Genomic DNA, 12,076 nt, shown 5'->3' with positions numbered 1-12,076 from the left:
TCAATGGAATCTTTACAACCCAGAAGTGTCGATGACTGTACAAAGTAACCCTGTTATAGAGACATTTTAGGGCATTGGGTAAAAATTTGGTATTCCCCGGACACCTATAACTTCTTAGTTTCGTCAATTTTTGACATTCGTACTTACCTATCTGCTTCGCGGAACATTCTTTAAGGTGTATTCAAGTTTTTTTGATCAAAGCAATTGCAATTTTTCACATTACGAGTACTTCTTTCCCATAGGCTTTTTGCTTGCCTGAGACACAATATGGCACGTACACCTTCCTAGATAATCACGTGTCGTGCTTGTGTTTTGTCGATTTTCATTCGTTATGCAGTGTTTCAACCTGTTATAGGCATGTTAGAAATTGGCCTTAGTCACCTACCCCCAAATGAGCCCCAAACTTGTAAATTTGAAGAAATCCGTTTTCTGTTCAAATCTACACGGAACTCTTTTAAACCGTAACTTTCCACGTCCCTGTATTCTGTTTGAACACGCATATACCCACAGCCCATTCCTTCTAATGAGTAGCTTACATTCACTGCCACATTTTGGACATTCCTTTCCTTTCTTCATGATCACATGTTCAATTAAAAAATCCACTGGATGTTCCACATCCAGTATAAATTTCACCACGCATCCATGACCGTCATGTTTCTAACTTTCGTTGCAAACACAGACTTTTCGAAACACTGGAGACCCAATGAACATGAACAAAACACAATCGCGATACGTGATGATGTAGGAAAGTGTACGTGTAATTTTCAACAAAGAACATGAATTTCCAATATCATACATTCCCACATTACACAAAACACCTTCCAGATGTTAGACAATGCTACATGAACTTATTACCGTAAGTAGTTTCTTCTGTAAAAATGAAGAAATCTGTCCGGGGAATAATAGATTAGTACCGGGCATTGACCTGTTGTAACTGCTAAAAATTTGATAATTTATGTGCAATGTTTTCTTTCTTCTTCTTTTTCATACCAAGTCACTTTTATGTACTGTTGTGTCAGGGCTTTAATTTGTTACCTTTTGAATAGTTTCCACCCTTGTGAAGTGTCCCTAAATAATTTAGGTTTAATTTTTGTTCGTAAAGTATTAACATGTATTGAGTATTTTTTTCAAGAGAAACAAAATGTTATTGTTCCAGGTGCATGCAGGACACTATGCAGTAGTATTGCAAGGGACGAGAACGTGTGAAGAAACCAGGCCAAAATTTACCAAAATAGTGAGTTAGTAGATTTACATTTCTTTTCTGATTTTATATTCAATAAATACAGAATGTTGAATACATTGTTTTTGAAGGCACTGGCCTTCCGAGCACTGGACACTAATTAGTGTAATTCAAATTATTAAGTATTGTCTGAGTGATTATGTTGGCAGGAACTGATAGAAGTTATGCAGAGAAACTGTTATCTATTCATACATATACAGGGGTCCTGGGTTCGAATCCTTGCCTGGGCATGGATATTTGTGAAAGTCCATTCATCAAATTCATCTCCATGTAAATTTTCTGCACAAAATTCTACAAGACACCAATGAAGGTAGAGAACCTTAGGGTTTTAAAATCAATTTTGGATTTTAACACCAAAATAACATTTTATATTTGATTTTGATAAAAACTATGTTTAGTTTCTTTTAGATAAAATTTATATTTATTTACTATTAACCCACAAGTACTATGGATGTCAATAATCACACAACTAGTATGGAGGGGTCTGTCAGATTGCTGTTTTGATTTTGATCTGTAAATTACCTGTTGTACTATTCTCAATTTCTGATGTGTTTCACATTACTTGACATGGTTACAGAAGACTAGCTTTCATTTATTATTTTATAGTTAAAGAAACATAAGTTAATTTATACAATGAGGAAGAAAATGGGCCAAAAACTGTAACAGTGTCTTCTTTATGTTGGGGAAGGGGAGGGGAGAAATTCCAAATTCGTAAAATGTATATATTTTATCTTGTCAGAAAAGCAGGAGTTCAAAGTTATATGTAATCTTTTGCTGAAATTAAAAATGAGTAATGAGCCATTAGAAGGAGAACATTAAAAGAAAAAAAAAACTACTATGGTATGTCTATTAGACAGTTCACTCAAAATATAATTCAATAAGATTTCGATGAACAAAGGCAAGACCTTGACATCCTGTAGCCATCACCTCAACTGAAAAGTGTTAATTTGTAGTTGGAGGGGTGTGAGAAATAAGCTAAAAGAGAAATTCAGAGCACTGTTCGAGACGGTAGGTAAGGGTCTTCATTAACATGCTTTATTCCAACTATGGTGCCCTAGAAATGTTACTTTCATTTTAATTCATGGATTCTAGCTACCAAAGAAATTATTCTGATAGAAAACAATTTTTGACAAAAAATATGTTGTAGTTTACAAACAGAAGTAACAATTATAAGCTCATGCTTGTATGTGTATTGGGCTCTCTAGTATCCAAGTATATTTTTTCAATGATAAATAATATTATCACTCTATGAAGCCAGAGAACCTGGGTTCTAATCTCACCCGGGACATGGATGTTCTTTGTTAGTGTCTCTTAATCAATTTTATCATATCATCAACATCCTCATCTTCATCATTAGCCAAAACTGGCAGAAACGTGAAGTAAAAAAAAAGATTAACACCGCCTAGTAAAAAAAAGGTTCAAGGTTGGATTCCTTGAGAGGATGCATGGTGGTTGAGATATAACTGTAATTGAATGTTTAGTATCATTTGCTCTATGCGTGTGTGTAAAATCAGCTTAAAAGAACAAAGAATATGTCGCATTTCATAATGCATGAAAACTGTCACATGTAATCAAAAAAATTAGGAATTCTTGCAATGTTGAAAAATGAAGGATTGATAATGTCACACATCTGGAGTACACTGTAAATTCAGTCGTACCCAGAATTTATTTTTGTGTGTGTTTTTGTTAAAAAAAATAATTTTGAAGTAATGGAACTTGAATTGATGCCACAAATCTATTTTTTCCACCATTTTCTATTTCAGAGAAATGAAGCTGGAAGCCCACATAGACACAACAGGAAGTGATGGAAGAGCCTGACTAAGGACCCCTTGCAAGACTGTATGATTACATGATCTGTAAAAACATGAGAAATATAAATAATTAGTTGAAACTACACATGTGGTATTTTTCTTTTATGCCTACTTACAAGTGACAGGTGAAATTTATAAACTGCAATTTTATTATAAAATGAACGAATGCCACATCTATAACACTACATCCACTTTCACTTTGATCAAATTACAATAATCTGTTTACAACCGCAGGCTGCAAATGTAGTAAAGTCTTGTCCAATATAAGTTTAGGGGAAGTGCATTGCTGGATTTGGGTGTAAACTCAAAATGAATATATTTAACTCTAAATTCAATTTCCCTTTGATGAGAGATTTATTCATAGTTCTCCGGATCAATAGTCCATATCTTTTGGTTTCTTTTTTTTAAAAAAATAGTTCATGTATTTTCCATGTGTTTAGGTATTTTATTTTCTGCAGCAAATTTATGTATTTTTATTGGAGACTATTAATTACTTTGATCTGTGCATAAGAATTACAAAATAGTTCGTATATGCTTCATGTACATTGAATGGCATTGGATTTAGTTTTAAACAGTTTTTTTTGTCTTTTACTCATTTTATCAATTAGTAGTTAGTGTCAATTTGACATATCATTCGTCCTTAGATTTGGAAATATTGGTTAAAAATGTGACTACTTGGTTCTGTGGGGGGAATATTTACCCTACTGCATGTAGTGGGTCTGAATTAGATGAAGGGCTAGTAGGAAAAAATGGTGTAATAGAGAAAATTATATCAATAGTTACACACACTCATTAGAAACCACATTTTCTAATAAGTGTGTGTAACTATTGGTTTAATTTTCTCTAATACACCATTTTTTCCTACTACTTCTTTACCTTATTCAGACCCACCAACTGCTGGTGTTAGTTGCCCAGCAAGATTGTGGTCAACTTGCTGCAAGTTTCATCACCTGCCTTACAAGTTTCAGGTTAATTTCCAGCAAGCCTCAGATCTTTAACACCTACTTTGCAAGTTCCAGGTTAACTTGTAGCAAGCCCTTGAGACTTTAACACTTGCCTTACAAGTTTCATGTTAACTTGCAGCAAGCCTTGAGACTTATCGTGCAAGTTAGCTGCAGGTTACAGTTAGAACTTACTGCAATTTCAAATGTTGGTAATTAGTACCTTTGCTTTCAATTTGCTGCAAATTTACAGACTTGCTCTGAAATTTTCCTGCAAGTTACTTGCATTGCATTGCATTGCAAATTTAATGTGGATTTGAGGTAAGTCTACCTTGCTATCTGGAATACACATGTAATAGTTTACAACTGTGAACAGGGCAGTATATTCGCAACTGATTCATCATTAGATTGTTACTGTGGTTGTACGTGTTTTAGCCATAATGTAACAACGTGAACCTCGGATACTTCCGTTATCAGCTCAAAAGTATTGCAAAGCATCTGGACACAAACTTGTAGATATCAACCTTGCAACGAGGTTTGCAAATATTTGACATGTAGCCACATGTAAGCTGTAAGTCCAATAAATTTATTGTTGTTGATATTTGACATGTAGGCTGAGATAAAATCCAATATTGACACTTCGTTTTGAATACGTTTTTTACCATTTCTCATCTCGTTTGTTCACTTCCCCCTTTCCCTGAGATATCTGCTGATCTTCTGGCTGGTAGGTTATGATGTTTGGTCTACTGGACGCATTTCTTGCTTCCTTTTACAGCTAATAATGTGGTTGGTAGTTTGTCATTTTTCACAAAATTTGTGTTTTCGTTGTAACCCTGCCATGTGCAGTTTTGCCTTAGGAAATGACATCACAGATACGATCAAATATTGTGTTGAGTTGCAAGCATCCAGGCGGCAAAACGATCTTTTTTGAACGGCTGTAGCATCGAATCAACGCACCAACAAGGAAAAGTTACTGAGAAAAGTTATTTGTTTTGATGTCCTCTATACGAATCTGTGGTCCGTGGGTGCCATTAAAATGACACCCTGTATATATACATGGTGATTACAAATGATTCATCAGGTTTTGACATCTTATAGCTTCAAATATATAATGCCCACCTGTTTGTACTAATAACCAATGAAAATAGCATATTTTAAATTACTTACTGCACTAGAGCTGACAACAGTTTCAAGAGTGGTTTCACCCCTTAAGAGACACAAATACATATTCTCAGTTTCTTCTATTAGCGAAGTGAATTCAGAATTGCCATCTAAAATAGATTGTGCAAGTAGTTGATGAAGACAATTATCCACTAGAAGATGGCCTCTGACAGCTCTTGCAACTGCTTTACCACTTAGCATATGCACTACGGCATTTTCACCATACACCACTTCTAAAATGTTTTTCAGACCTGTCCCATCCATTAGTTTACCTATTACTACAAGCAAGTTCATAAACGTGTAGAAACTGCCAAGCATAAGTACTATTTTCTTCAAGTGGGAATCCTATGGTGCAGCCTTGATGATTTCACTAGCTTTCCAGTAAAGGGATTGATCAAAAGTTATTATAGGAGGGACATGGTGTTTGCTGGCTAATTTGTTGATAAATTCTAACGTAGATTGAATGCAAGTTTTGTCACCGGGCTACATATCGATCATGGGCAAAAAGAGAATGGAGAACTGGCCAGCATGAGTATTTCCCTTTTGAATTACATGCATCATTCCCTGCCAATTTGGTGCAGGCTGATTGAAACGAAATGAAACCTCCCACAAAATATCAATATCAGCTGTAATGTGAAAATCTTGATAACATTCAAGATCTGTAAACTTTACTTCTCGTAATGTATTTTTGGCAAAACTGTACTCTACTATATCAATATTTAACATCTCTGTTATATGGAGCTCCGACATTTCTTTCCTATTCACAATATAGGTCTGCTTTATTCCTGGTGTCAATGCAGCAATCATGCCCATCCCATGAAATGTTCCTTTACCATCTATTGTCATAGCATTGTGATCTACATTGTGATCAACAAACAACCAAGGAGAGTCTAATAGCTCCTTACCCTCAAAAAAGGAATGTGGTGTGCCACAGCTAGTGGCATTTCTCTCAAATCAGAGCACTTCACTAAGGGTATCCAAGAGAAATTTAGATCTGTACTGCTAAACCAATCTGCAATTCCTTGACCATAAAAACCATAAAATTGATGAAAAAAAACAATAGTTCTATGCTTAAAAATAAGCAAGTTATAGGACTTTCTCCAATTTTCAAGGTTATCGGCAGCCAGGCCCATACCAGGGGGAGGGGTGCAAGGGGGCCATGGCCTCCCCTTGACCCATGAAATATTTTGATGCAAACCTACAAAAATAACATGGATAAATTTTAAGATTTTACAAGAATTTAGATTTCCTTCTTGTATAAATGAATGGGTTGTCTCTGGAGAAAGGCAGACTTCAGAAGTCTGCAGTCTATTATATTTAGTAATTTTAGTTTTATAACCATTTGTGCGAAGCTACTAAATGTTCCAATTTGGGCGGGGCAGTTCACCATATTTACTCCCCGTTTTGGCTTTTTCGAACTGCAGTCTTCATGAGAAAATGTCCTCTTTTGTGGTTAATTCACATTCAGACACGTTCTTTGTAATAAGGATAATTCCATAGTGTTGGTGATCACATTCAGGGTACGAATGCCCATGGTGGAAGGGATATCTCCCATCTTCCCACCAACGATCTTGTTCTATTAAATTTTTCCCCCATTAAATTTTCCGAGGGTAAGAGTTTGTGTTATAACAACAAAGATAAGCAATTAGTTTGGACTTCAAACATACTTTACTAAGAACAACATCATAAACACATACAAAGTAGGGCAGTGGCGGCAATTAAAGGGGGGCAGTTGCCCCCCACTTTTCGCCACTTTTGTCCCTGCACTATGTTAAACCTTATCTAGAGAGGGAAATATACTGTCTTTGCCCCCCCCCCCCCCCAAGTTTTGACACCTTGCTCCCACAGTGTTGGAACCCAATCGCCACAAAGCTTCTTGTTCTCTCTCTTTCTCTTTATGGCTGGTAACAGCATGGGGTAAGAACGTACTTTTACAGTCATAGATAAGATTTTACAATTATATCAAATTGGATTAGTAAGAAATGGAGCCATAGCTGTGAATGCGGTTGTCATTGTCACCCTAGGCTCCTGGAGCATAGAAATTATACCGACCTTTTATTTCTCCTCCATTTCTCACCTCCTTTCGTCGGGAATAAAACATAGCATATACATGTTAATTTAACAGGAAACTAATGTCATCTTAAAGTTTCTCATTTTTTTGTCCGTCCACCTAGTTATCTTTCATTTGCAGTCAAGTTTGCACATGTGAACAATAACACACACTGCTTCAATGAAGATGGTGTGGGATGCACAACCGACTGTCCTTTTATTAGTCACATTTCATGAATTCTAAGTTTTCTTTTCATCGGATTCAGCAGAAAAGAGTAGCTAAGAACATAAAATTTCTACAATGTCTAATGCCAGCTACATCTAGGTAGGGAGATGGGTGGGGGGGGGGTGAAAATCATTCTCACCCTGGGTGCTGAAATCTCTAGCTACAATTCTGATGAGGAAATATTTCCTTTCAAGAGACCATTAATAGATTTACACCATTATAAAAACATAACACAATAAACGTATGAAAATTTAATTATTATTTTTAATGAAAAGCAATAATTAAATAATATCTAATACCTATTAAAAACATTTCACCTATCTTCTAATTTCTTGACATTTTGAACCACTTGTTCAAGGAATTAATTTGCTAGTTTATAAATGTAGAAAATTAATTTGTTTATATATGTTTATATATATATATATATATATATATATATATATATATATATATATAAATTAATTAATTATTTAATAATTGAATTTGTTTTAGGTCTGAACGTTATATTAACCCATGTAACATGTGTTTTTGGTACTTTTTCATTTAAATGTCCAGTAACATTTTGCAATTAAATTTTATTTTTTCTGGATTGTTGTTGTTGATTTGGTGTTTTAAGTCCACTTTATGCACAGTAAGGCTAATCGGGACTGGACCTACAGTTTAACGTGAGATCCGAACCACTTGTTCCTCCATGGGATATTGAATCTGGGACCCCTTGATTACAAGGCAATGACACTACCACTGCACCATCAGGGAGGCCCCTATTTTTTCTGGAGTTGACAACCTTTGACTTACCTGCCTCCCTCTCGAGGTTAATCCAAATGACAAGAATCATGAAATGATGCAGGGACACTTAAAATAATCTACAAATTTTTTGGTGTAACTGCAACACTTTAAAAAGGTTTGCAACATTTCAAAAACTTCTTCTCTTTGCATCCTCTGGGGTAGAAAGACTTTCATATAAAACATCAGGAGACATTTTAAAGTGTTATAATGCTACATGAGAATAATTTGGGAGTTATTTAATGTCATTAATAGTATCTGTTGTGATGAGTTTTGTGACTCAGTAACTACCCTTCGTTATTTTAAACTGGAATTATGCAAGTATCGTCATTGGTATTGGTCATGGTATCGGCAAATGGTGGTATCGACTCAGCCCTAGTTTTTATTGTATGAATAGAGTTGGCAGATCAATTTAAGCAGATTATTTACTGAAGAGACTTTGAGATAACTATGAATTTAAAATACCTTTATTTTGATTTGTCCATCACGTGAACTGGGAAATGCAAACAGCTTTGGATTAAAAGATACTTTGTATTCTACAATATCATTTTAACAGAGTTTTCTTGCGATCTAAAGGGTATTCTGTGTTACATTCAGAGAACAGAGATCTTATGAGGGAATTCAATGTTTTGACCAAATCACCATCATCATTCATTAGGAGCTACCTATGACTTTATATGTAAATGCAACATAAGAGTTTAACAGATAAAATGTAGCTCTATGAGCTGCACGTAAAAGGTAAAAACAATGAAAAATGTTTTTATTTGAGCCAGGGGCTATTACATTCTGTGAAGAAAGAAAAACAGCAATGAACTTTAAAACAGACAATGGAGCCAAAATAATTATAATAGGCAAAATGTTAAAAATTCCAAGAGACCAGCAACAACATGCATCTGTTACGAAGGTACCAGTACATGTGCTGATAGAGAAAGGCATTTTATCAAATGTCTGTGTTCTTCTGATCACCTACTCTTTTGGCTTGTATCTGTGCCGTCAGCAATATCCACAACAACTGTACTGACTTCACCTACTTTGTTAGTTTTTAATCTTTTACCTACTCCAGTGAGGTGTTGAAAATTAAACACAAAATGGTTTTTCATCCCACTCCAGCCGGCCTCGTGGCTCATCTCGCTACAATGCCAGGGGTCCAAGGTTTGAATCCCGATCTGGGCATGGATGTTTGTGCGTGTTCATTCGTCAATTTCATCACATCATCACTCATCCCCATCTTCGCAAATTAGCCAAAAGTGGCACAAGAGGTGAAGTAAAATAAAGCAAATAAATCAATCAAATCACCCCACTCGAAAAAGGAAAATTTCAGTAATGTAATTATTTCAAATGGGATTATATCAGTAATGATGCATTTCAATATTGAATTGACAATAAATATGAACTTTCTATATACATTATAATTTTTCATGGTTCCCACACTCCTAGAAAACCTGGAAATCGCAGGAAATTTGAAAAAAGTAAGATTCTCAGGGAAAGTCATCAACTTGTTCAAGGAATCCCAATGAAGTACATCTGAAGGACTGGAATATGCTCCTGCCTGTTGATAATAACAATTACAATAGACCCTGATATAGTTACAACTTCAAGCTGCTTTGAAGATATGGGCTTTAGATATAATTATATTTTGCATTACAGATTTATTACTTATGCATCTATGTGTAAACTTCTATTTCTCAAAAGTGTGAAAATATTTGTTATATATATTACACATTTAAAATGTTATCTTGCAGTTTAAAAAGGTGTTTAACTCCCACAAATATCTTCAGACTTAGTCCTGAATTATATTCACACATTTTATTCTTGAATTAGTTTTTTTTTAGTACCAGAAAGTGAACTGATGTGAAACTTTTTCCACTGATATAAAATTTACCGATTCAAATAACCAAAAGCCAATAAAAATTACAAATGATTCTTGCACAACATGAATGATTTTTTTCATCTCCTCAATTAGTGTGTGTAACAAAGTGATTAAATGGGTTTTGCCTTTAATAAACTACTTTACATAATTTATTTATCTATCTATCTATATATAAACTGCTCGCCATTAAAAATGCAACACCCAGAAGAAGTAATCGGAATCGGACGAAATGTGCACAGTGTGTAGAGGACAGGTGCAGAAGGAAATGATTAGGTGTTCAAGGCCGTCATGCGTCATGTGCGCCTGCCATGCCATCTGGTAAGTGGTACCTGTAGCAGGTCAGATAGGTGCAGAAGAGCAGTGAAAGTGCATGGTCGTGAGTGTTGTGTGTTAAAATCGGTCAGCAATGCCACGTCGTCGAATACGGCAGCGATTCCAGCAGGTTTCCCAGTTCGATCGTGGCCGAATTGTTGCATACCGTGAATGCGGATTATCCTACCGTGAGATCGGTGCCCGTGTAGGACGGAATGCATCCACAGTGATCCGTGTATGGAACCAGTGGGTCCAGGAAGACACTGTAGAGCGACGTAGAGGTTCACAATGTCCGTGTCGGACGACGGAACGAGAGGACAGACGTCTGATACGCATGGCCCTTACAGACAGAACGGCCACGTCAACGAGGATTGTGCATGAAGTATGGGATGTTTTACAACGTCCAGTGTCCCCACGAACCGTGCTTCATCATTTGGCGAACCGGGGAATTTTTTCCCAGCGCCCACTGTTGTGGATTCCTCTGACGCTAGAGCATAGGCGTTTGCGTCTGAGATGGTGCCAAGACCTTCGTGCATGGATGGCGGAGTGGAATGCTGTAGTGTTCTCTGATGAATCCCGCTTCTGTATACAACATCATGATGGACGTACACGCGTGTGGCGTGGCACTAGGCTTCATGACGCCTGCATCATGCATCATCACACAGGGCCTTCATTGGGTATCATGGTATGGGGTGCCATCGCCATAGGTGTTCGTTTGCGTCTCGTATGCATTCAAGGGACATTGAACAGCCAACGATACATCACACAGGTTCTAACCCCTGTTGCTGTCCCATTAATCCATGCACTGCATAATGCCACTTTTCAACAGGATAACGTGCGCCCCCATGTTGCAAGGAATGTCCTCGCATTTATGGAAGCTAACCACGTGCCCCTGCTTCCTTGGCCAGCACGTTTGCCGGATATGTCGCCAATTGAACATGTCTGGTCCATGGTGGGTCGCCGGCTGGCCCAACTCAGGTTTCCGGCACGTAATGTTGAAGACCTCTGGCGTGTGGAAGGCGCTTGGGATGCCATACTGCAAACAGACATTGATAGACTCATTCTGTCCATGCCTCGCCATGTTGCAGCAGTTATTGCCACCCGTGGAGGCTGTACACACTACTAGCTCCTTGGGGTTATGCAACCATGTTCTACGTGTCACATGTCACACCACCGAGCTCTAACTGTAATCATTTTCTTATCTTATTATGAACTACATATTTGCCAAGTTTCGTGTTTCTATCTCATTTCCTTCTGGGTGTTGCAATTTTAATGGCGAGCAGTGTATATATAAATGGATGTATGTGTGGGGTGTGTGTGGGGGGGGGGGTGTGCATGTGTTTGTTCCAGCATAACTCTCAAATGCCTGGGAGATTTCAACCAAACTTGGTACACGTATCACTTGCAATCTCGAAAGAAATACTTTGGCGGTAAGACACCCCTGTGTGTGGGAGTGGAAAGGAGGTGACATGTAAAAATACTCGAAAACGACCAATATTAGTGTGGAATCCATAGTTTTGAGGGTTGCTAAGATGAATAGTGATACTCCCAATGCCGTTCAACTCCAAGTTCATCACCTATCGAGATGGGGGTGAGAGAGGGTGAAAAATAAAATGTCAAAAATTACCTAGATTAGTGTCGAATCCATAGTTTTCGGAGTCACTAAGCTAATTGGTGACATTC

Source organism: Lepisma saccharinum, chromosome 30, assembly GCF_977018435.1.
Source record: "Lepisma saccharinum chromosome 30, izLepSacc3.1, whole genome shotgun sequence".
NCBI classification, from domain to species: Eukaryota; Metazoa; Arthropoda; class Insecta; order Zygentoma; family Lepismatidae; genus Lepisma; species Lepisma saccharinum.
This window is presented reverse-complemented; position numbering follows the sequence as displayed.